Below are 26,017 nucleotides of genomic sequence, written 5' to 3' on the forward strand. Positions count from 1 at the left end.
TCCAAATAATTGGTAGACCCAAAGTAATGTGCACACACACACTGTAACAGCAGGAGAAGCAGAGATTATGGAGATTGCTTACACAGTGGCTGCAGATCTGTCAACCTGTGAGTCCATGGGAATGGCCTGGGGAAGAGAATTCCTCCCCCAAGCTAAGAAAACTGCAGAAGCATTCCAGTTACTATATAAGCTCAATACCTAACAACAAGCAGTGGATCGTAGTGGCAGCCACTTCAGCCTTGATTTACAGAAGAAGATAATACTTTTTTAAATAAAAGTATATTACTAGATTAATGAAACACAAAGAATATTAGATGGCCATTAGTTGTCTAAAAAGTTTTCCCCCCTTTAAGCAACAGACAGTACTAAGAAAGTTGGAGACAATATTATGACCATTTCTTAACCTTTGTACTGAAATTTCAAATAGGATAAGTTCACGGAAGTAGATGCCACATTGTTTTCTGACATTATTTGACAATATAACGGATTCCAAACTCTGGAAGGCTTTTATGTTGAAGAGGATTTTAATATCTAGTCCTCTGACACAGCGTCTTGTAATTTACTATACCCATGGAGAAAACCTTGACTCAAACCATCAGGGATACAATATTTAACAACATAGGTTTCTTTGGTACTTGCAAATCCTCAATTCCCTCACCACACCAGTGGTCTCCTCCTGGGAGGTCTCAGTCCTTTGAGATACTTCCTACTTGATACAAAACCCATAGTCTCAGTAAGGGTTGTGAGAGTGGTGCTCCAGCGTCTAACACAACAAATACACGATACGTATACCGCAATGGCAAATTCCTATTCCCATCTGGAATACAGGGGCTTCACAAATGTGCAAACCTGCCAGTTGTGTAGTCTTGGCTTTATTTCCCAGTAGAAAAAAAATACTGTCATGATGCTTTACATTTATGATATGGTGTTTTTTTATTCCATTTACAAAACACTGAATTTTACCATTACATAAAATCCGTCTTACAATACCGGTAATAATAATAAACATGGTTATCAAATTTTACATTGGAAATTCATCAGTGAAGAGGTAAATGCTTGCATTGTTGTAGATGCTTGCTGTAAGTTGAAATGTCTGTCGGTGCTCCCACCGGGCCGACAGTACATAAGACTAAGTAATATGAGCTGAAATGTGAGCCGGCTGGATAGAATGGTCCCTAAAGGTATCAATATTGTCAGCTTGAAGGTGTTATGAAAAGGAAAGAGCTGTTTCCTCTATTTAAAATCTGTTTACGGCTTCAGGAACATGTAAAGTAGAATGTGATCTGATTATGAAAACAAAGGGCTCTGGTCCACATACCGTTCATCCTTCATTGGCATCGGGGTGATTTAAAAAGCTATTAGGGGGTGTAGAATGGGAAAACCGAAGCACTGAAAAATATTAATTTAGATCAATAATGCTTCTACTTGTGGAGATTGCTAAATTAGAATCTTATGGGCCAGGCAATGCTCCCTGGGATAAGGGATATGCAAATAAGCTCACAACCAGGAGGAAGAAGGCTAGTTCTCTAGTGCCACCTATTGGACAGCTTTCTCCTTCCCGGATCAGAGATTATTTGCATGAAATATTATTTTTGATGTAAAAAATAATTAACTGTCCCTTGTTATATTTTGAGCATGTTTTTTTTAATAGAAACAATAGCGTAAAATGCTATCAATGCTTAATAAGAGTCCTTTAAAGGGGTACTCCTACCATAGACATTAACCTCTTCTCACCCCATAATATACATGTATGTATATTATGTTATGTTATGGGACGGAAATGGTTGGTGCAAAATGGCATACATGAGTTGGTTGCAATGATAAGCATCAGAGAGGACTCTCATCCTCGCCGTTAACCCTTTAAATGCTGTGAGCAATGTTGATCATAGCATGTAAGGAGTTCATAGAAGGAATCCAATCGTGTAGGGCTGAGAGTTTGCCATGCCAACCTGACACTTGACAGTGGCCTTTGGGTCTTCCATGGCTTGTAATGGCGAAAATAAAATATAGCGCACAGCAGTACAGAAGTATTGCAGTGTATTATCTAAGCAATTTTATGATCGCAGGTTCACGTTCCCTACAGGGACACAGAAAAAGATTAAAAAGACAAAAAAATGTTAAAAACAAAACAAGTTAAGGCGAACTGCACAGGTGCGAACACGATATTGGGCCAAGAAACTCGGCCCGATATTGCACTCATTAACATGCGTTGTACCCATGAAGACGAGGCAATTTTCAGGCAAAAACGCCTCACATCGCTTTTGTGAAATTCCGAACCTCTCGCAAGAGTTTCACACAACAGAAGATCGGAAGTGCTTCCCATTGCATGCACATCACACAACATGCAAATGCCATGTATGACGTATTTAAAGTCCCACTGAAATGAATGCGCAACGTGCTCCAAGGAATGTGAAAAAATAGGACATGCCACAATTTTTTTCTTTGCAGCATCACTGTGCTGTATGGGCAATTACAGATGTGGCAATACTTAACGTGTACGGATTTGCTTTTTACCCTTTTAAAAAAAAAAAAAAGAAAAAAATTAAAATAGTGCAAAAGAGATTATTTCTTCTCTTTAGGCCAGTTTCACACAAGCGCTAATCTCGCGCGTGTTTTGTGCCTTGCGAGACTCTATATATGAACACTACTTTTTGAGTCCCATGGAAGTGAGTAGCGATAGCCATGGACATGCACTGCCAGTTCTTCATTCATTCTTTGCTTGGATGTGGCAGTTGGTGACTTTATCAATAAGTAGGTTGGAGGCTAGTGGCTCCCAATCTAGAGTAGTTATGGGTCCTAGAAGTGGGACCCACATTTATGAGTTATTTATAACATAAATATCTTAGGTCCAAATTGTCCTTTAAGGTAGACTTGTGGTCCGAAAGATACCATCAGAGCAGTAGTCTACATAGAAGAGAGGGGACCTCAAGGAACAGAATGGATAGCCCATTATGGTGCTGGGCTTTCGATCCAGAACAAAGGGCCCGATGTGCCTTTCTCCCCCCACTCCATTTCCGTAATCCTCGGCACAGTTCCCTACCAGTTTGTTGCTAACAATATAGTTTTTCTGTAGACGGGACCGGGGTAAAAGTTGGGATCCTTCTACCTATAGGCCCCATACCATCTGCATAGTCTTCTTGTATGGTTTTGTCTCATAGTAGGTATTACTTGTCTCTTTTATGATTGCATCTTGCTCTTTCTATCCATGTTTAAAGTTGAAAAAGCAATGTCTTCAATGTGAATGGGAATAAATCCTGTTGGTAATCATGGTTTGGAAGGTAAACACAATTTTCGGTCTATCTACAATCTATCGTATCTTATCTAGCTTATATTTGACATGTGTTATGTATCGCCACACATAAAGACTATATGCAGTCCAATGTGAAGAATGTTAACAGAGTTTGAAGGAAACTGAATCATCCTTTCAATTTCTAAAAGACTTGCAAGATTTGTATTTTGTGTTCCAAGAAATATCAATTACCATTCATTTCATAGACAATTTAAATATTTTACACTACATAGATTTCATGACCGACCATTTATTCTCCTATTTGAGGACATTTGGCTTCAGCGAAAACATAGTATGCCAGTTTCCTAGTTTCTGAAAATGCTTTAGGAACATTTTTTTCCTATTTAGATTACATTTCCTATTTGTGATAGATGTATATCAGATTATGAAATCTCAAAAAATCTTGAAAACACCTTAAAGGTGCTGCCCTGTTACAAATTAGGTTTTGAAAATTAGAGCTAAATGTGTTAAAACAGTGAAATAAAGGGTACTACATACCTGTTTTCAACCCTGGAGAACTAAAACCGGAGCCCCACAATTCTCCTGGTATCTGCTGACAGTAATACAGGTGAACGCTGCCTGCCAATCAGAGGTCACCTGGGCGCCATGATGTCAGAAGTTCCGAATAATGATACTGCTGCCTCTCTTTAAAAACTTGCCCATTTTAGACAATCACTGCATGTTAGAAAGATCTCTTTATGATAGTCGAAAGTTGGGAACCCCAGTGATCAGCTGCAATCTGTGGATGGATCTGAGAGCCAGCATTGAAGTTCCCTGCAGTGCCACCACAGGGCAAATGAAGCATTACATGATGCTCACCGAAATCCACAGGCTATCTGTAAAAGTTGGATGCAAAGTTGTTCTTTATAACTGTTTTCAACCCAAGAGATAGAGGTTAGGAATGAAGGACGACCCCCATATTAGCTCAGAATGTTCTAACATTAGAAAATAGGCTTTACAAAGCTGACAGCACCTTTAACCCCTTAAGGACCAAGCTGTTTTGTACCTTACCTACCAGACAATTTTTAGGGATTTTACCCATGTGGCGCTTTTACTGCTGTTTTTTGTTTCCTTTAGCTACCAAAATTATGTTTACTGCCTTTTTTTTCCCGTGATCTATAGGGCGATTTCTTAAACATCTTTTTCACTGACTTTTTTTTCCCGTTTTTAGTTTTATTGGGGGTAAAATGCTAAAAAAAAAGGATTTTTTTTAACATTTATAGTTATTTTTTATGTACTATATTTATGCTAAAATAAAGTATGGGAATGGGTTCCTCTATTTGTTTTGGACATTTTGATATATAGTATGTATGGTTTTGGTTTACAGGGCAAATACGGTGATGGTTTTGGTTGGCATAGGCTTCGTGTTATTTTCTTTCTTATGTATATATTGTTGTTTTATTCTGAAATTTTGTTTTATTTGTGTATGTAATTATGTTTTTTTTTACTATCTAAGTGCCCCATGATGTCATATAAGACCTCTGGGGGACATTCATTTTTATTATTTTCTTTTCATTTGACACTTTCCCACTGTAGCTGCTGCATCCATAGGAGCCCCAGTTACAGGGGAAAGCAACCCCTGTAGTGACATTAGTCACTGGCAGAGCTGGCCAGGGTCTAGTATGACGCTCCAGCTCTGCTGTAGCAGGGAACGCCGGCGGTCACACGACTCCACCCCCCTCCCCCGTGCTCCCGTACTGAAAGTTACACTTTACTTTCACTTTCTAGTACACAGTGCTCATTGAGCGCTGTGTACTTGGGGAAGGAAAAGGCAGGAAGGGTTAAAAGCCCCTCCTGCCTTTTCCTCCAGGTTATCAGCTGTCACTAACAGCTGATAGCCCATCCTGCCTCTAATTTACTGCAGAGCAAGGAGGCTTAAAGCGTCACCATAATTTTACTATCGGCGGTGCTTTAAGCCCAGGACCAGGTGCCGTATATTTACCGCATCTGGTCCTTAATGGGTTAATACAAGTTCAGCATAAATTATTGGCATGTTATTTGGAAAAAGCTGAGATTCAATTACCAATGCAATAACTAAAAAAAATTGTGATAACCGATACATGGAAATGAGCAAACAAAACTACAACTGAATCCCCGTTGAACAAAAAAACTGCAATTTTTACTGTATGATTTGGGCCTACCAGCTACTACAGCATTTACTTAAATTATGGCTTTCTTTGTGTTAAGTGTCAGGTTAAAGCTTCCTACATCTGAACATATGAAGGGACAGGATTGCAGCATTTTCCCTCTTTCTTCAGTCTGCTGTGGTGCCATCTGGCCCTGATAATGTAATGGAAGCTTCATTAGCTTAAATGAAGGCAAAAACACTTCAGGGCCCTAAGAGTCACACCTTCACCTTGTACAGGGCCAATGAAAACCTGCTGTCCTCAAAGGGCTTCAGTTACAGATGATGGTAAATAATCTGACATGCATCTTAATGAAGTGTCTCAGAAGAGGGAAAAGTTCCAAAGTTCAGCAAACATTCTCCTGATCTGTTACATCAGATGGTACTTTAAATCAAAAAGGTAAGACTAATAAGGAAAAGAACAGTAACAAAGTAATCCTAATAATAACTCCTCATAATATCAATAACTTTAAGTATTATATTTGCAGAAACATTGATAAAATATCAATTCAATAATCTATCTATCTATCTCATATGTATCTATCTATCTATCTCATATCTATCTATCTATCTATCTATCTATCTATCTATCTATCTATCTATCTATCTATCTATCTATCTATCTATCTATCTCATATCTATCTATCTATCTATCTCATATCTATCTATCTCATATCTATCTATCTATCTCATATCTATCTATCTATCTATCTATCTATCTATCTATCTATCTATCTATCTATCTCATATCTATCTATCTATCTATCTATATCTGTGTATCTATCTATCCCATATCTATCTATCTATCTATCTATCTATCTATCTATCTATCTATCTATCTATCTATCTCTCATATCTATCTATCTCATATCTATCTCATATCTATCTATTTCATATCTATCTCATATCTATTTCATATATATCTATCTCTCTATCTCTCTATCTATCTATCTATCTATCTATCTATCTATCTATCTATCTATCTATCTATCTCTATCTATCTATCTCATATCTATCTATCTATCTATCTCACATCTATCTATCTATCTATCTATCTCCTATGTATCTGTTTCATATCTATCTTATATGTATCTGTCTCATATCTATCGCATATCTATCCATCTCATATCTATCTATCTCATATCTGTCTATCTATCTCATATTTATCTATCTATCTATATCTATCTATCTCCAATGTATCTATCTCATGTCTATCTATCTATCTATCTATCTATCTATCTATCTATCTCCAATGTATCTATCTCATATCTATCTCATATCTATCTATTAGAGATGAGCGAGCCCCCAAATGCTCGGGTCTGCGTTATTCGAGTCACGCTTTTCATAAAATTCGAGAGCTCTACTCGAGTAACGAAACCCGTTGACTACAATGGGAGACTCGAGCATTTTTGTATGTGGGACGCCGGGTGCCGAGCTTTTTTTTTCTATCTTACTCTCTCTCTCCCATCCCTGACAAAATTTTTTGGCAATGACGCGCGCTGCGGCGGGGAGGAGCCAAAACAGGCACATCACAGCTGGGAGGAGCCAAAAACTGGGGCAGGGTCGAGCACGGCTTGATGCTCGTTCAAGTAACGAGCACCATCAAGTACACTAATACTCGAACGAGCATCAAGCTCGGCAGAGTACGTTCGCTCAACTCTACTATCTATCTATCTATCTCATATCTATCTATCTCATATCCATCTATCTACTATCTATCTATCTATTTCATATTTATCTATCTATCTCATATCCACTGGCGTAACTATAGGGGATGCAGAGGATGCGGTTGCACCTGAGCCCAGGAGCCTAAGGGGGCCTATAAGGCCTCTCTTCTCCATATAGCGAGTCCAGTACTATGAATAAAGCATTATATTTGGGGGCCCTGTTACAGGTTTTGCTGTGGGGCCCAGAAGCTTCAAGTTACGCCTCTGATTCAGGGCTTTCTTTATGACAACAACTTTGAACTGGTTACTCTAACTCCCTACTTACCTGACCTTTCTGGCTTTCTCCAGTCATGAAGGATGCTCTCCATGGTCGCTCATTTTCTTGCATCTGTGATTTTCCATTGGGCAAAACAGATCCGTAAAAAAGCCTTCACAGCGGCCATGTAATCATGACGTCACCGTTGTGAAAAATGTATCCGTCAAGAGGGAGATTATTTTGGGAAGTGACAATACTTTCAGCTTTTTGGGGTAAGTAGTTTTTTAGGGAAACATTGGGAGAACTAAAATGCACCTTATTATTTAAAGACAAGTCAATGGAAAATATTGCACATGTACAGTATCTGATATGTCATAATTATTTCATAGACAGAAACCTAATTTTCAGTATTAATTTCAACGGTTGAATCAGAAGATTCCACGTTCACGTACAGCAGTAAATGATTTAGTTAGCTGCCCAGCAGAGCACACCAGCTTCCATTTGCACCAGTACAATATTCAATACGAACTGGCATTTAAAATTCCACTCGGTAACTTACTGCGATCCATAGGGAAGCTCTTATTTATTATTTTTTGGCAGTGTGAGTATGAACAATATCGGCATCCATTTTTTACTTTCTCCCTTTCAGAATGTAACAAAATATATTTTTCTCCGGCAGCTTGTTATGTCTTCTTGTGGAAACATTTCAGGTTTAAGATGCAAAATAAATATATTTTTCCGACTGTATTTTATTGCCATTGTATTCAGGTGTTGAGGCATCTTATTATTATAGTATCCGAGCTTTCTATAGTTTTCGCAGGATGCATTTTTAAAGTTTTTATTTTTTACGGCACTATTTAACCACCGGGAAATAACACGTGATTTATACCCCCATGACAGTACTGGGAGACGTGTACGATATATCCATAGAATATGTCATAAATATTTCATAGGTGGAGGTGTCATAACTTAAAAACAGGGGTCGCTGGACCCCTATTCTACCAGGCAAGACAACTGCAGCATGAATGGAGAGGAGCCAGGCCATCTCTTCATTCAAGTTCATTTGTGTTATAAAAATAGCTGAGCAAGCATGCTTTTAAGAGGGTTAGTGAAGAAACAGACCAGCTGGAATAAAGTTAAAGGGGTTTTCTAGTCAAATACTATTGATGACCTATCATCAGGATAGGTCATCAATAGTTGAACAGCTGGGGTCCGCCATTCGGGATCCCGACTGATCAGCTGTGCGGAAGCAAGCTGTCAGTGCCACAATAACACCCACCGGTCGGGTTCCTGAGCGACGGACCCCAGCCGATCAACTATTGATGACCTATCCTGATGATAGGTCATCAATAGTATTTAATTGGAAAACCCCTTTAAATGAACTTTACACCCTCAGAAATGCAAGACTTAATAGTTGAAGGCAGAATAGGATACCAAGCTTGGAGGTTACAGAGCCCTTAAGGACTCACAAAGTACTGGTTATTGTCTCTCTTTGAGAGTAATCAGTGTATTGGTTACAGTCTCTTTTAGAGTTTAGGTAATGTACTGGTTACAGTCTCTATTAATCTTACAGAACAGCTCACTTTAACTGAACTTGGCAATCAGTGTATTGGTTATAGTCTCTTTTAGAGTTTAGCTAATGTATTGGTTACAGTCTCTATTAATCTTACAGAACAGCTCACTTTAATTGAACTTGACAGCGTACCTTGAGTTAGCACTCACACAGTCTCTGGTCAGCACTGCAGTATTTCCCAGGGCTTTGATGAGCGTGCAGTGCAGTATAACTGCCCTAATTCTCCAGGGACACTTTCTTTTAAGGGGCTTCCTCTGACTTCACAGTCTCAAGGAAAGCCACAGCAAGCCAAGATGACAAGGTGGTGGTTTACTACTCAACAGGATCTATGGATCAACAGCTTTGATGTGTCTCACTGGCTGAACTTAACTCCACTCTCACAGACCAGGCCAGTTGATGTTTGTGAATTCCAGTCAGTCTTGTGCACCTGTATGTAGTCAGTATTTGCGCTACACTCTACTGCTATGTACGTCACAACTCTCTTGAGGAACGTAAGGTAGCCACAATTATAGTCTCTGACCCTGCCATGAACAGATGAATATTACTACTTTCATGTTATTATTAACCAGTACGGCAAATAATTTCAAAGGTTTTGGCAGACCATGCAATATACTTGCAATTTCGTTTGCTGTCCTTGTCCATTGCAAGCGATCGTTCCAATTACTTTCTCAAGTGATGATCACCCAAAATGGGCAGCTATTTTGAGACAACCATTATCTTGATTATGACAGCAACCATGACAGCCCTACTTCTGATATAGAGGCTTGAGATAAAGTGGGCATCAAACCACTCTTTCATTAAGACCTAATTCAATAACTGAGTATCTTGTATGATGGCCAATTTGGCAATGTTGATCCGTACATGAGACCCACAGCAATAGTGTGGCCTGTATTTTATGTTTTGCCCTTCACTTATGAGCGATAGATGAGAAAACAATATGAGGAACAGCACTTTTAAGGTTAGGTATTTATGTTCATCTAATTAATCTATAATCCACATATGTGAAGTATGATATCAAATGAATTTCAAGCTGAGAAAACATTGAACAGTCAACATGTCAACTAATGTTGCCATTAGAAAGTTCATAACAGAAGAGATCAATTCCAAATAGCGTTGACCTCCTGAGCAGTCAAAGTCAGTAGAATTCATTATTTTGGAGCTAATGCTGAAACACAGTGAAGCAATGATTTGGAAGATTCCTCTTTCTTCTGATACAGAAATTTCTATGGACAACGCAGGAAATTTCACTGAAAAAGGCTGTAAATAAAAACGATCTCTGAAGAACATACATTGACCTTAAATTCTTACTTCAACACCCCTATTAACTTTCTAAGCACCTGGGAAAATGTTGGCCGGACGCCTAAGGTATGCAAGAGTAATTAGAAAAATAACTAAAGATCATTAGGTCAGATATTCGAAGGAACCCGTGCATTATAATGTTACTTGCTCTAATGACTGCCTATGTAAGTCACTGTGAATCTAAAGTCAACTTTTATTAGGTTTGAAGGGCTGTGTGTCAATACTGCTAAAAACATAATGCAAATAATAATTTAAATATCACAAGACTAGAAAAAACTAGGACAAGTAAACCAACTGAGTAATTTCTTTACATGGTCTACACCAACACAAGACCGATGGTGCCTGGTTCCCGCTGTCCTCTATTTCCCGCTGCAAAAATGACATCATCAGCAACAGGACAGAAGACTTTCACAGCCAATTACTGTCATTAGCTTCAGCAGTTACACGCCCCATTGTCAGGACGTCATCAATACTGCAGCATGAAGTGCAGAATAGCTAGAGGCCGGGCACTGTTGGAATCGGAGTGGCAGGAGATCAACGGTGATGAGTGAGCCTTCTTTTATGTCTGTACAGTAGACTCAGCAGCTTACCACAATTGCTTTTGCCTGGACAAAGCCTTTAAAGGGGCTGTCTGAACCAAGACGAAGAGTGAAGATGCTTATCCCACATTGGAAAACAGCTGATTTTTGGAGGGGACATTGCTTTTAGATACACATTTACACTGCTGTAGCTATAAGGAAGCAGCAATCTCAACAGGGCCTCAATGCCGGAAGTGGACCACATGCCTCTTTGCCGCATAAGAAGACACTAGTTATATAAATGACACATGTAGGTGGGATTCAGCTACAGATTTTGTATTTAGGCCCAGAAGCTTCAAATTTTCAACTCTTCTCACAAGGGAATTGTAGTATGACATCCATCTAAAGGAATGACGGACCATGTAAAACATAGACAGCTGAAGTCTGCCCAAGCTGCTTATTGGCGGCTTTGCACTTTGGCTCATAGGATGTGCCAAGAAGAAGACTGCCTGTTCTATGAAATTCATATGTCCTAATAGGACCTACAGTGAGGACAATAGCTATCCTTATGAGACAACCACTTTAAATACTATTTGTAAAACAATCTTTCCCTATACCATACAATTAGAAGTACTTTCGAAAATGTCATCATTTATCCTACAAAGCTTCTCATCATGAAGCTTTTGAAATCATCAATCCCCATCAGCATCAGAAGGAGATAAAAGGAGAAGCCAATGGTCGTGGCCGGTGGCCATCACCCCATTATTTACAAGGCCTCACCAAGACTTCAACAGATACTGACTCCTAGTAAATTTCCAGGTACTGTACCATTCTCCAAATATTTGTTCTTCTTGTAAATGGTCCTCATTTTTTCGTAGATTCTGCATGAAAATTTGAACAAGGGATCATGTTTTTAAAGATCTTTTCTAAGTCAAGAAAATCTCTATTTCCATTCTTGTTTTTACTCTCAGAATAGCTTCCACCATCGTCATTGTTTTGCATGTTAAAATCTGCTTTATCACATTTGCGGCTAATAAAATTATCGAGAGGCTAATGCTCGGATTTTTGGAAACAATTTCTTAGCCATAAAGAAGCCGCCATCAATGTAATATTTCTCACATAACATACAATGAGGTTGTAGGTGCTTAAATGAAGAACATGATTTAGAATCCAGGCTAAACTATTGTCTCTACTTTACCTCTAGATTATATATTATCTCATGTCCTTTATGTTGAAAGAGAAGCTATAAACGCCGCTTATTCATCCTAATTTAACGCGGAAAATATTGTTTTATGGTTTTCTTTAAAACACTTCATTAAGGACATTCTCTTCCACTTTACATAAAAACGGCTTGCGTGTCCTCTCTGTCCGCTTCTTCCAATAAGACTATGCGGACATTTATTGCAAGCCCGATGAAAGCTAATTTATTATTGAGCGGGGTTATCTAAGAGAGTGCAATGATTAAATTACAGACTTTCGTCAGACAAGAATCTTCACTGTCATTTTTCATTGTCTTTCCCTTTTTTTTATTATTTGCTGAACCGGTCTTAGTTTCTTTGTATATTATATTTATCATAAAGCTGCTACTCATCATTATCGGCTGTCTGTAGCTTTTCTCAGATTATGTCCTTATCCCATTTACATTTTCTGTGATCTTCATATTACAAATTTGCGACTCAAGCATAAAATCACTTGCCTTTTGTGCAGCGGCGCTGTAACGAATGTGCCTGTGTTTGTGTGCATTGTGGAAATGAAATAGTCCATTATTGGCTGGTAGCTTTGATTCTCACTCACAGGAAATAAAATGTTTAATTCTAATATGATGGCTGTAATGTGTATCAAGAAAAATACATTCACTATAAACATTGATGCTTCAATAGTAGACTATCATCAGCGTAAGCCTATAAACCAGCCTGGACCTCTTCATTACTTGGCCATGTGACCTGTATATAGGACATTGCTTGGGCCAGAAGCACTGGTGGAGTCACAGGTCATGTGACCTCTCACTAGAGCACTGAACGGGCACATCAGCGGAACTAGGTCCCATTTTCAAAAACAGTAGGAAAGGAGAGGGGTGGAGCAAACCCAATAGTATTGGAGGTTTTGGTCCCAGATGATGTCTGAAGACAAAAAAGCCTTAGAATAGGATGTGAAAATTGAATGAACTGTGAAGGCACTGCCAACCAGGAGAGCTCACCAATGGTGGGCATGACAGTTGTGTGAAAAGCTATAGAGAGAAAAGACTGGTAGATAGGTGCAACTCTCCAGAAAAGATAGGGGGATGGTAGGGTATAGTATACAACTTCTCTTTTATTGAATATATTACAAAACCAGCATAGAATACGCGTTTTGGGGTGGACTTCTTCTTCCGTCATGCTGGGTCGGGCATCATTTTTAGGGCTTCAGGAATATTGATCCCAAGTCAGTGGTTACACAAGCGTTTTGGATCCATATTCCTGAAGTCTCAAAAGTAGGGCCCCACTGAGCATGACTGGAGAAGGGATTCACCCCGAAATGTGTACCCTATGCTGATTTTAAACATATTCAATAAAAGAGAAGTTGGATAATGTATCCAACCTTCCCACTATCTTTTCTGGTGAGTTGCGCCTATCCGCCAGTCTCTTCTCTCTATAGCTTTTCACACATTTTCAAAAACAAGCCTTGTTCGAAGGGGCTTTAAATCTAAAAAAAAACAGAATAGGAAACCCCTATTACATTTTGTATTTTATTTGCAGGGCAGTGGGTTACGATGTTGGTTGACAGGTTGATCATGTACATCAGATGGCTGTTGGTTTGTTCAAGTCACGAGTTATCTCCTCCATCTTCCCAATAAACATGTATATTCCAATGAAGAGAGGGAATGATCCTCTGACCGACACCTTGGGGGCTCATCTTCTAGGAAAAAAAAAAAAAACAAGCATGTCCTCCATACACATTCAATTCAGTGTTACCAACTTTTTTTGCTGCACAACTTTTCCAAAAATTGCGAAAAGCCAACATTTTTTATGATCACATTAAAAAAACCATAATATATCATAAATATTATAGTGTTATATATCTATAGTTAAGGTACTAATTTGAACACATTAGTAGCTCTTACTGTGAGCTATATAAAATAGCGATAATTAACATCCTCCAGCTTCAGAAAAGTTCAGCTTCAAAGGGGAATCAGCAAATTTATTTTTCAGATAGAAAAAAAAAAAATTCCCCTATTTTTGCAGACTCTGCACGAATTTAGAGATGTTTGGCAACCCCGATTCATTTCTTGGCAAACTTTAGGAAGAGTTTTACATAATAACCCGTCTGTGTAATGATGGGCAATACACAATTTGAAGCAAGCACTGGGTCCCAAGGCAAAATTTGTAACATGTGGCATTTATAATACTGGTGTTTTCCTAAGCCCCCCTCAGACTTTGGGCTCCCTCAGGCAATGGTACAACTGTTACCTCTGCACCACCTCTAGCTATACTGTAGATGCATTGGCTCCTTGAAGACCAGAGAATGAGCAGAGAGTATTTAACTTATAACTGGATTTTTCTGCCTGCCAAGAAGAGACAAAAACCACTAATTAGAGCTTAAGGGCCATACACACAGTTTTTTGTTTCTGTACAGGGGCGCTGATTCTGATTTTGTGCTGAAATCCACACCAGAATCCATCTAATTTTAGCATTCAGTAGACCCCAATGGAAATCCAAATCATACTTCATACTGAGTGGATTTTTCTGCACGCAGATTGACATGTCAATTCTTGATGCAGTTTTGATGTGGAAACCATGTCAGGTGGCAGAATGTGGATTTGTACCATTGTGGCATTGTGGAGGTAAAGCATTTTAAAATGCAGATCACTGCCATAGTAACATTCTTTTACCAGTAAAAGCTGAATTCTAGTGGGGTTCTCACTACCTAGACCCAACCAATCAATACCTATGCATATCTCTATGACAAATTTTCTAAAAATGGTATTTTATGTTTAAAGTGGATCTGTGAGCTGAATAAGCTCTGTGCTCGTAGTATCCAAAAATGCACTACTAATAGTAGAGATAAAAGAAAACTAAGGACTCATGGTTATGAGTAGGGATGTGCAAACCTTTGAAAAGTTCGGTTTGGCCAATTCAACAAATTTTTGCAAAAAGTTGAGTTGGGTCCGAATTAATTTAAACCGAACTGGAAGCTCACGAAAACCTCTAAAACTGGTGTATAACACTGTTTAAGAGCTATAAAGGCCTGATATAATAATCAGAGAGTGTTATGCAGGACTTTTATGGCTCTTAGTGTTATACACCAGTGTTCAGGACTAGTGTTGAGCAAATCAAACCAGCTGCGAGTAGAACTTTGTTAAAAGTTCAAATACGTGCCAAACAGAACTTTTGGCAAAGTTCAACCTGAAATAGGGTTCTTCTGGTTTGATTCGCTCAACACTAGTTATTTGTCTGCTGTATTCAATAAGGGAGCGGTCCCCCACCTCCCGCTGCAAAGACTGACAGTCACATTCAAAATCCTGAGGGGCAGGGTGAGAATGGGAGAGCGCTTCGCTCATGAATACAGCAGACTCATAACTATTAAAACAATGTATTCTTTCATCGATCCTTTTATCCAAGTGGCATAAAAAAATTTGGGGCCATTTTAGGACTTGTGGCACAGAGTGTTAAGGCAGCAGAAATGCAGTCCTAAGCTATCGCTCACGACTAGAGATGAGTGAGCACCCAAATGCCCGGGTCCTCGTTATTCGAGTTGAGCTTTTCGCAAAATTCGAGAGCTCTACTCGAGTAACGCACCCCATTGACTTCAATGGGAGACTCAAGCATTTTTGTATGTGGGACGCCAGGTCCCAAGCTTTTTTTTTTTTTTAGTTTGTCTCTCTCTCTCTCTCTCTTCCCCTCTGCCTGCCAGCCAGCCAAAAAATTTGCCGTTGACATGCACTGCGTCGCAGCGGGGAGGGGCAAAAACTGACACGTCACAACAGGGAGGGGCCAAAACCTGGGGCGGGATTGAACACAGCGTGATGCTCGCTCGAGTAGCGAGCACCATCGAGTATGCTAATACTCGAACGAGCATCAAGCTTGGAAGAGGACATTCGCTCAACTCTACTCACGACCTGAAGGTTGCGGAATCAATCCTCACTTGGGTCAGATAGCCGACTCAAGGTTGACTCAGTCTTCCATCCTTTCAAGGTCGGTAAAATAAGTACCCAGCTTCCACGGTGGTAAAAATAACTAGGGGAGGCAATGACAAACCACCGTGCAAAAATAGTCTGCCAAGAAAACTTCACGATGTGACATCACCCTAGGAGTCAGTCATGACTTGGTGCTTGCACCAGGGAACTTCACCTTACCTTTACTTTCAGAATTTATAGCTATGATATATTGAGCTTACTTATGATTCCATGTTCAGCCGACAAATATACATAAGGAATAATTATAAAATTAAGCAAGCAAAGAAGCAAGAGCCCATTGGCAATAGGATGCGTATCTTCAGATGCCTACATCTGCTAACCAAAGACTAGAAGCTACTAGGGTTAAACATACGAATTCTGGATTAATTTTAAGCCATCTCTCTCAAGATGTATTATATCTCAGATCTTTCCAAATGGTAAAAAAAATGGTATTTCCTTTGGATTATTAATTTAGTCCTAAGGAGTCCTGCAAACAGCAAGAGCCATTATAAAGTGTATCAGTGCAGTGTTAGAAACACAATGTGCATGATGCCGGGTCAAATGAGAAATGAAACCCTTGGTGATTTTTCTGCTGTAATTGACACATGGTACTTGTTTTTGATTAGTCACTCATGATGGATAACAAAATGTATGACCCTGTGTACTAACTGTTAACGATGCTCTCAACATCTGGCTTAACTTAGTCATATATTTCTTCAACTTTCAGCAGAGCTGTGTACACAATATGAAACATCTGCTGTTGAAGTGCCATTTGCCGGAGAGATACATAATGTGCCACTTATATGTGAATCATCAATAACCTGCATGGCATATGCAGCAAAGGCTTTTAAACTGATGAGTGATTTTTAAAGGGATTTATCATGTATGAAAAAAAAAAATATGGCCGTATCGGGTGACACTTTCTATGCCACCCAGTATGAAATCAATTAAAGGATCATTCCAAGAAAACAAAAATATTAAAAACTGACTTGGGGATTTAAAGGCGGATTGTGAGATTTGTGCTCTATCTTGTCCACATTGCTTGCCAGTCCACAGGAGAAACCTTGCAGAGAACAAAGGGGTTAATAGAGATTCTGCTTGTAAGGGCAGATGGACCCGACCCATCTGTACATCACATGATGGGCATTCGGTTGAAATGAACGGGTAGACTTGGCTTATCGGGGATCACCATTGGTTAAAGAAACTGGACTCAGACGATCAGCTTCTATTAAAGAAAAAGGGTTGTCTTCAGGAGACATTTTTTTTAACCCCTTAACGATGGGTCCATTTTTTTTGTTTCTTTTATCGCTGCATTGCAAAAACCATATATTTTATTATTTCTCCATCAACATAGCAGTAGGAGGTTTGTTTTTTGCCAGAGGTGTTGGCACTATTTTGAAGTTTATATAGCTTAGTGATTAAAGTTTATTCATTCTTTCAAGGAGGAATGGGGAAAACATTCCAACATTGCTTTCCTATATAATAAATTTGGAGCTGCTCACCGGGCAGTATAACTACAGATTTAGCAAACCGAACCAGTAGAACCCTCTTTTGTGTCGAACTCTGCTAACAGGTAACAGGCACACCTGAAATGACCTTTTAGCAAAGTTCTACCTGAGGGCTCAGTCACACAGGCGCCCATCCGCCCGTGTTTCTGCACGATCAGACCGCTGCACTGCAGGTGCGGACAACTCTCCGCACCAGCCGGAAGAAAGAACACATGGCCGGCAATGGAGACGGTCATGCAGAGAGTCGTCCACACGCGGTGCGGCCGTCTTATCGTGCAGAAACACGGGTGGATCGGCGCCCGTGTGACTGAGCCTGAAGCTGGGTTCTACTGGTTCGATTCACTCAACACTAATGCTGAACACTGGTGTAGAACACTGTCTAAGAGCCATAAAAGCCCTGTATAATGTTTTTAGACAGTGTTCTACACCAGTTTTAGGGATTTTGGTGAACTTCTAGTTTGGGTTCAAACTAATTCAGACTGAAACAAACTTTTTGCAAAAGTTCAGTAAGCCATTCGAATCGAACTTTTCTAAAGTCAACAAACTCATCACTAGCTAACATGATTGGGCCATCATGATACCTCAATATGCAGCACTGTAGTGAATTTTTCCTAAAATATTAAATGCTAAGTGATAGGGGATCTGTCACTGGATGAAGTAAATAGGGTTGGCTGCCTAGCTCTGCAGCAGCAGCCCTGCTGACTCTATTTCCATTTTTTCTACTTCTTCATACTGACCTCCTATGTCCAACTCCCAACACTCTTAATGTGCCAACTGGGAGGTTCCCATCACTCACTTGGATGACATCAAGCAATAGCAGTGGTGGGTGCACACTTGACACATTGGGATTACCAGGAGCCAGACCAAAGAATAGCCCAACTGGGTGAAGGGAAAGAGTATAAATAAAAATGAGGATAGAGTAAGCAGGGTTATGGTTACAGAGCCATTCATTCAGACCAGCTGACTCTATCAAGTGACAAGTCCTTTTTAACTTTTGTTACATCTGTATATGTTATTTTTTTTCCGTGGGTCAGTACGATTACAGGGGAACCAAATGTATATACTTTTTATGTCTTGGTAAACAAATCAACTTTCCATCAATAGTAGATCAATAGGGGCTTGTCGCCCAGGAGCCTGACAGATCAGCTATTTACTGGGCCAGTATGCTCATGTACTGTGCTGGTTTCTGCAGAAAGCAGACAGCTCTATTCCTACTGTAGTGTCCAGTCTTGATAATACAGGCAAAGTTCTCACTGAAGTGAATGGGTTGCAATTCCAAGCCTGGCCACTGCAGCAAGAACAGAGCTGTCTACTCCCTAAAGAAATCAGCTCAGTGCATAAGCACTCCAGCTCAGAGAACAGCTCATCAGCGGGGTCCTGAGCAGCAGACGTCTGCCGATCTACTTTTGTTGGTCTGTCCTAAGGATAGGCTATCAATAGTTTAGAAATTGACTACTGATATATAAGGTACTCACCGATTGTAAAAGATGCACACAAAGCACATCACATGACAGGACATTTCTACTGCTCAAGCCTGCCTAGCAAAATGTGCATCGGGACACTTCTTCTTCACCTTAGAGGCTCACTGCCATGAGCAAGGGTAGGCATATATGTTCCACTATATACTATATTGGGAAATTACATGTATCCTCATTATAGCTCTCTTTGGGTGCGGTGTGCATTGATGACTTTGTATGAGCTATTGTGTGTATGTACTCATTATTTATTCATCAACCACATCCATATTTTTATATACAGGGTGAGTGAAATTAAACTTTCCCAATTTCTCCACCTCTGGAAAGCGTTCTGGTACTCTAAATTTGGACAATGGTCACTTCAGATGACGCGATCACCATTTGTAAAAAAAAACGTATTTAAAGTCGCTGATAGGTGGCGCTGTAGCAGACCAGGTCTACCATGACAGTCCTATATCAGTGTCAGAACTGCAGGACAGCATTTCTTGGCATGTTGTAGCGATTAAGGCCGCCTGCACACGGTAGAGCCAGATTACGCATGCTGGTTTCCACAGCGGATTCTGGCTCTGACTGCGGCCGGCGACCCAGCGTTCTTCCATTTTCATCTGTTTTGCGGATGGCCTGGACAGCTTGCTGTCGCACATGCGCAGTACAGATTTTCTTCCCAAATGTTTATTTTTCCTGCGCCATCACTAGACAATGACGCAGCTACCCGCCACCTTTCCACAATGTCATTGCATTAGGGCCGTGGGTCAGATGGCTTCTATTGACTTCAATGGAGGCCATCCACATGAAATCCGTGCAAAATGGAGCATTCCTCCACAAGTGGAAATCACAATTGCTTTCCGCTCGTGTACAGGAAACATTGATTTTCCATAGCATACTATGGACAATATTTGCTGCGGATCTACGGTGCAGATGCCTGCCGCGGATTCCACAGCAAAAATACGCCCATGTGCAGGCGGCCTAAAGCTGCCTCACTTTATTCAGCAGTAGAACAAATGGTTTTGCAAATGGACAGCGGTGCTGAAAATCAAGGGGACTTATTGAACATTTGTAGCATGATTTGCATAACTACAGTATCAGGGGTGTAACTATAGGGGATACAGGGGATGCGGTTGCACCCGGGCCCAGGAGCCATAGAGGGCCCATAAGGCCTCTCTTCTCCATATAGGGAGCCCAGTACTATGAATAAAGCATTATAGTTGGGGGCCCTGTTACAGGTTTTGCATTGGGGCCCAGAAGCTTCAAGTTATGCCTCTGTAAAGCGCCACCTACTGGCGACTTATTTACTACATTTTTTTCTACAAATGGTGAGTGCATTGTCTGAAGTGGCTATTGTCCGAATTTTGTCTAATTTGGAGCAGGAGAGCACCCTCCATAGGCCACTGCATTGAAAAAGTTTAAGTTGACTAACACTGTATATAGAATGTTGGGTAGGAATGTCCGGCCATTGGATGTGGCTTGTATGAATCTTCTACATCTGGCGAGTACTTTTGTAAGGTCCATGCACCAGGTGCAATCTGACACTTTCCAGAGTCCTGTGCACACACTTTCCTATGGACTTGTAAAGTGCAGCCTGCATAGGAAAGAGTCAGATTTTAGACCAGTGCGCGGACTTTACAGACAGGCACTACGGGAACCAGGAGCTGGCGAGTATGAAAAGTACACCACCTGGCTCCCTGTCACCTGTCCTAACAGCATCATAAGTTAGTTTGCATTGGCATATCTGCCCTGTGTAAATATATCTCTGTACAGCATTTATGATTAATAAGATTGGATTATTTTTTCTATCTAGTTTGTGGCCATTACATGAGTAACAATTACTGTATCCGTTCTGTTTTTCTTTTTTTACATAATGATTTTTATTTGGAAGACTTTTTTTTTAATTTTATTCTTTTTTTCACCCTTTTTTTCAACTTTTTTTAGGCTCACTTGGGGACTTGAATAGGAAATCTACTGACTGTTCATATAATACACTGCAATGCAGTACTTCTGTATTGCTGTGTATTATGCATATCAGTGTAGATTTAAAATTAATCTGTCACCAGGTTTATGCTGCCCTATTTAGGGGTAGTATAAAATAGTGACAAACACCCTGACTGCAGCGTTGTCACTTACAGTAGTTTTCATAAAATCTCTATTTATCAGCTGCAGTACTGGAACCCTCTCAATGATGCTTTTGATATCTATATATAGTTGAGCTACCGATTCAGCATCCACCCACCGCTGATTGACAGCTTTCTCATTTTTCATAGTATAGGGAGAAGGCTGTCAATTGGTGGTGAGAGAGCAGAGATGTTGGCAGCTCATGAATATGTATAACATAGCTCTTGTCTTATGCTACAGCTAAAAAACAGTGAATTTATATTCCTTTAAGCGACAGAAGTTGCAATGGGTGTTCTCAAAGGAAATGGAAGTAACTGGTGGCACCACTGTGCGAAGAGGAAGTAGACGCATGGTAGACAGAGGAACCGTTGCCTTGCTGGTCCCCAGTAAGGGCAAATATAGCCCACAGGGAGAAAAAAAAGCATGCTTCTACTGATCTCTGATCTCCAGGAAAGTTGGTCGTAAGAAACGTGAATACTCCACTCACCTGCTGCTTTGAGAAAAATTGCCTACCACAACTTGTGGCCCACGAGTTTCAAGAATGGGAAAAGTTAAGTGTTTGCTTTGAACTTTACTATTGCCATTAAAGAGGTCACTACAGGAGCGCCATGTGGTGCAGTGATGCACCTCTGTTTAGCTTCTGGAGAGACCAGGTTGACAGCTGGGGCCGAAACAACACTAAGTCATGGATGGAGCCTTCCCTAGGTGAACCTCATGATGAAATCCTTCCTAGGCTACCTCTTTCTTTTATCTTGGCTCATCTACAATTGTGTAGCAATTTTTTGGCATGGAGAAACCCCTTTAGAGCTAGTGCACTATGTTGACTTTTAGTCATCCTCAATTTATGGTACAATCATGGCATAAACATGACTTGGTTGCAATTTTTGGGATCATCAGAAGTCTAGAATGACTTTTTCCCATTCTGGTCATGCTTGAGTCATTGTAATGCAGCAATTTTGCTCAGAATTTGCGATAGAGCCAGAAGGTTGCAGTCATGATAATAATTTGGAAATAATTAACTACAGGATCATTTCATTTCTCCGATTGTTACTTGGCTTCCAAAACCCATTGAGAGATTCATGAAAACAGAGGATCATGGTTTGATGAAGTAGATAATATCCAGTTATTTCATTATATTGATATGCCCAACCTTTTGGCACAGCAACATTCTATAATCTCAATATGATATTCTTTTATGATTGTAGGACTAAGCATGCAAATAAGATGAGCGTAATAGTACAGTGTAAAATATAAAGGAGTGAAAGATTCTGAGGTCAGAGCGTTGCTTCCTGAGGCAGTAATTAGGAGATTTTATATGATTTACTAGTCCAGATGCACCTTTACCCCTCAGAGACAGCGTAATTAATGTCCACAACTGTTGAAAGCAGCAGTGATTGTCATTACACTGTTTTCCTAATAGTCACTTTCTGCTAAGAAAGATTCGTCGGCCACAATCCATGGTGACACAAGAAGTCGTTTTCTGAAATTTTTGGTATATTGACATACAGGCTTTACAAGTGGATAACGTTGAAGATTAGAGATGAGCGAGTATACTCACTAAGGCACATTACTCGAGTGAGTAGTGCCTTAGCCGAGTATCTCCCAGCTCGTCTGTAAAGATTCGGGGATCGGCATGGGTGACAGGTGAGTTGCGGCGGGGAGCGGGTGGGAGCAGGGGGGAGAGAGGGAGAGAGAAATCTCCCCTCTGTTCCTCCCCGCTCTCCCCCGCTGCCCCCCGAATCTTTAGAGATGAGCGGGGAGATACTCGGCTAAGGCACTACTCGCTCGAGGAATGTGCCTTAGCGAGTATACTCGCTCATCTCTATTGAAGATCATTCTGGAGTATAAGAATGAAGCCAAAAAAGAAGAAAAAGTATAAAGGAAAGACATATACTTTTTCCTTTTTGTATCTCCTCCTGCAGATGGTTCCTACATTACCTTTCCTCCTGGCTAAACATATCGTGATTAGTGTGGTATGAGATAACTAACTTTGAAGAAAAAACACAATATTGTGATACTCTGTCAGGAGATGTTTATGCTATATGAGTCTATGTGTGGTTACCCAGTGCTTGTGATGAGAATTGCACCATGTTGGTTTTTTTTTTGGCCTGTCACAATAATATATTGAATTTGTATTTTGAGAAATGAAAGATCTTAACAAAATTAATGGAAAGTTAAGGGGATAAATCTGTAAGTTCAGCTGAAAAACTTCAACAAAAACAGCATGTGTGAATCCATTTTAAGGCTGGTTGTGCATACAGTACTTCTCTCAGCTTTTTTTCCTATCTTTTTGGGAGGCTCAACACAGTTATCTGTTGGGAGTCTAAATGTAAATGTGCACAGGTCTACATTTGGGGTCAGTGGTGTTTTTATCAAAAAAAGATCATGCTGAGGATTGGATGGTTTTTCCTGCCATTTTTCTCAATAGGCTGTTAAACATTATTCAAACTTTTCTTGGGAAACACCTATACAAAAAGACACAAACTATATCTATACCTCCATATTAAATGAGAGATATAGGTAGATACAGCATAGGCCCATTAACGTATATGGGTGCCTTGGAATGTGTATTGGCCCATAATATGCATGATACCTTAGCACTAGAGATGAGTGAGCACCAAAATGCTCGGGTGCTCATTACTCAAGTCGAGCATTTCTTAATGCTCGAGACCTCGGTGCGAGTAACAAACCCCATTGAAATCAATGGGAGACTCAAGCACTTTTCAAGCTAACCCATGCTTTGCATAGGGAAGGTTGTTCTCTCCCTCTCTCTCTCTCTGCAATTTACCCGAGCACCGCATGGTGCTCGCTCGAGTATTGAATTCTTTGGAGTATACTTTCAACCACTGTTGAGTAAATGATCATTTGGCCAACAGTTGTGTTTCCTTGCAACCTTATGCACAAGAACCCTAAGCCAGGCTGAGTGCTCAAGTGCTTAGAAAGGAAAGCCACGGCCAAACAACTCTGGTGGTGGCTTACCTCCTTAAGGAGCAAATGGTTGGACATTGAAATTCAACGTCCTCCTTCTTTCAACACTCATACACCCATATGAACTGGATACAGAACAGCCAACTAGACCATAAATACCATCAGACTGAGAATAGAAACAGTGTCTGCTGATTAGCAGACTGGGGATACCAACTCCCCAATAACTAATCAGTCCTCTGACTGGCAGAGAAGTCTCCTGATCGTCCAGCGACAAGATTACACTGAGCATTCACTGGTTTGAGGATTACATGGGTTAGGGTGGACATTGTGATGTCACCTGGACCAGATTCTTCCACATAGCAAGTGTGCTGTGTCAGGTAACACATTCCTTATGGGTTATTCAACATGATACAGTCAACACAATTTTGTTTAGCTTTCATACAAAACTGGCATTATGATGCTACACGGACATCAAATTCCAATATCCTATAGATAGGATGGGGGGGTGCATTATTCCTCATAGTGTAGGATGTGGCAGGAAGTTTCAAGTACTAAAGAACTCACTGAAGAAAAATACACCAGCTCTTCCACTGCAATATGGTGCAGAATTTTGATAAGTCTTTAACATACTAACATAAGAATCCAAATGAGAAAGAATAATAACCATAGCAATATAGCCCGAGTAATACAATTACAGCTATCATTTTCCTTCCACTTCATGAAATGGATTAGGGTGTCACATTTAAATTCGACAACTCTAGAATTGTCACGGCATACTCAGAGGAAAGAACCATTGTTCAATGGACTTTGGCTAGTTAGAAAGTTGCATTTCCTCTACATTGCTTCTTGATGTCACAAATTGAAATGAAACTTTGGCGTAAACGACGATCATTTCACTTCTGACTGTCGCCAATTACCATTCTTTACGGCGATTATGGACTCTGTATACATTTTTTACAAGCTTTTATTGAAGATTGCACTCCTCCGTAACAGATTTTCTTAGATAAGAATTCATCAGTTCCTTGCTACAGATGTAAGCTTTTATTGCGCCTTAGATGTATCCTAATGGCCAATGCAAATTTAGATGTAGTTGTTTTATGGCATTTTTTAGCTGTGACTGAAAATGAGACCGAGTATTAAATATTAATATTTCATTTTAGATATTTTTTATTTCCTTTCTTTTTTTTTTTTCTCGAAAACCCAAGAACTAAATCCACTTATCAGTGTAATGACTGCAAATGAGGCTGACCTGAAATGAGGTAGGGTATTAAAAAAAAAAAAAAAAAAAAAAGAAGCTTCTACTGAACGTATATCAAAAAACGCAAAATGTCACATGTTGTTCTCAGATCTGAGAGATCATAGACTGAAGAGGCTGCGGAGCCGTGACATCAAAACACATCTCATATTTTTCTATGGAAGGAGGAGCAGGAGATACAAAGACAGATTCTTCAACTGCCCTTTTACTTTGCGACACCTAAACTATGGCTGCCCTTGGGATTTGTGTTCTACCCAATCTTCACACAAAGCAAAAAAAAAAAAAGAATTAATGTTTCATTTTCCGAGGCTGTCACACCCCATCTTAATGAACACTTAAAAGAGATGAATGTTCAAGGAATAAAAAGATTTATTTGGGATATTTAAATAATCGCTTTTGGCTATAACTAATCGGATACAGTGAGCGTATACAGAGCAGAGATTTTTTTTCCTTTTTTTTTTTTTTTTTGTTTTATTTGATGATTTTCCAAAGATGGTTTTCCTGTACTTCATGTTCACTTTTTTCAAAGATTAAAGATAATAAAAAAAAAAAAATTTAACGCTTATTTTAAAATTCTTAAGATAAATTTGGTCAATTTTTAAAAATTAATTTCTCCGAAAAAGTGAAGATTTTCTAAGATTTCAGGAAATTAATACTACAACACAGTTTAAATACTTTACAACACAATAAAATTCCTTGGCGAGAGTTATGACAGTCTGTTACTATCAGCCATGAAGTACATTACAAAGGTAATGTGGTTTTAAGAAAGAACTACTGCAGAATGTATATTTTCATTATCAAAAACGTTAAGCCATTTATCCTGAGGAGTCAGAATAATCATTAATGGCTGGGAATTTATGGGG

Source organism: Eleutherodactylus coqui, chromosome 4, assembly GCF_035609145.1.
Source record: "Eleutherodactylus coqui strain aEleCoq1 chromosome 4, aEleCoq1.hap1, whole genome shotgun sequence".
NCBI lineage: Eukaryota > Metazoa > Chordata > Amphibia > Anura > Eleutherodactylidae > Eleutherodactylus > Eleutherodactylus coqui.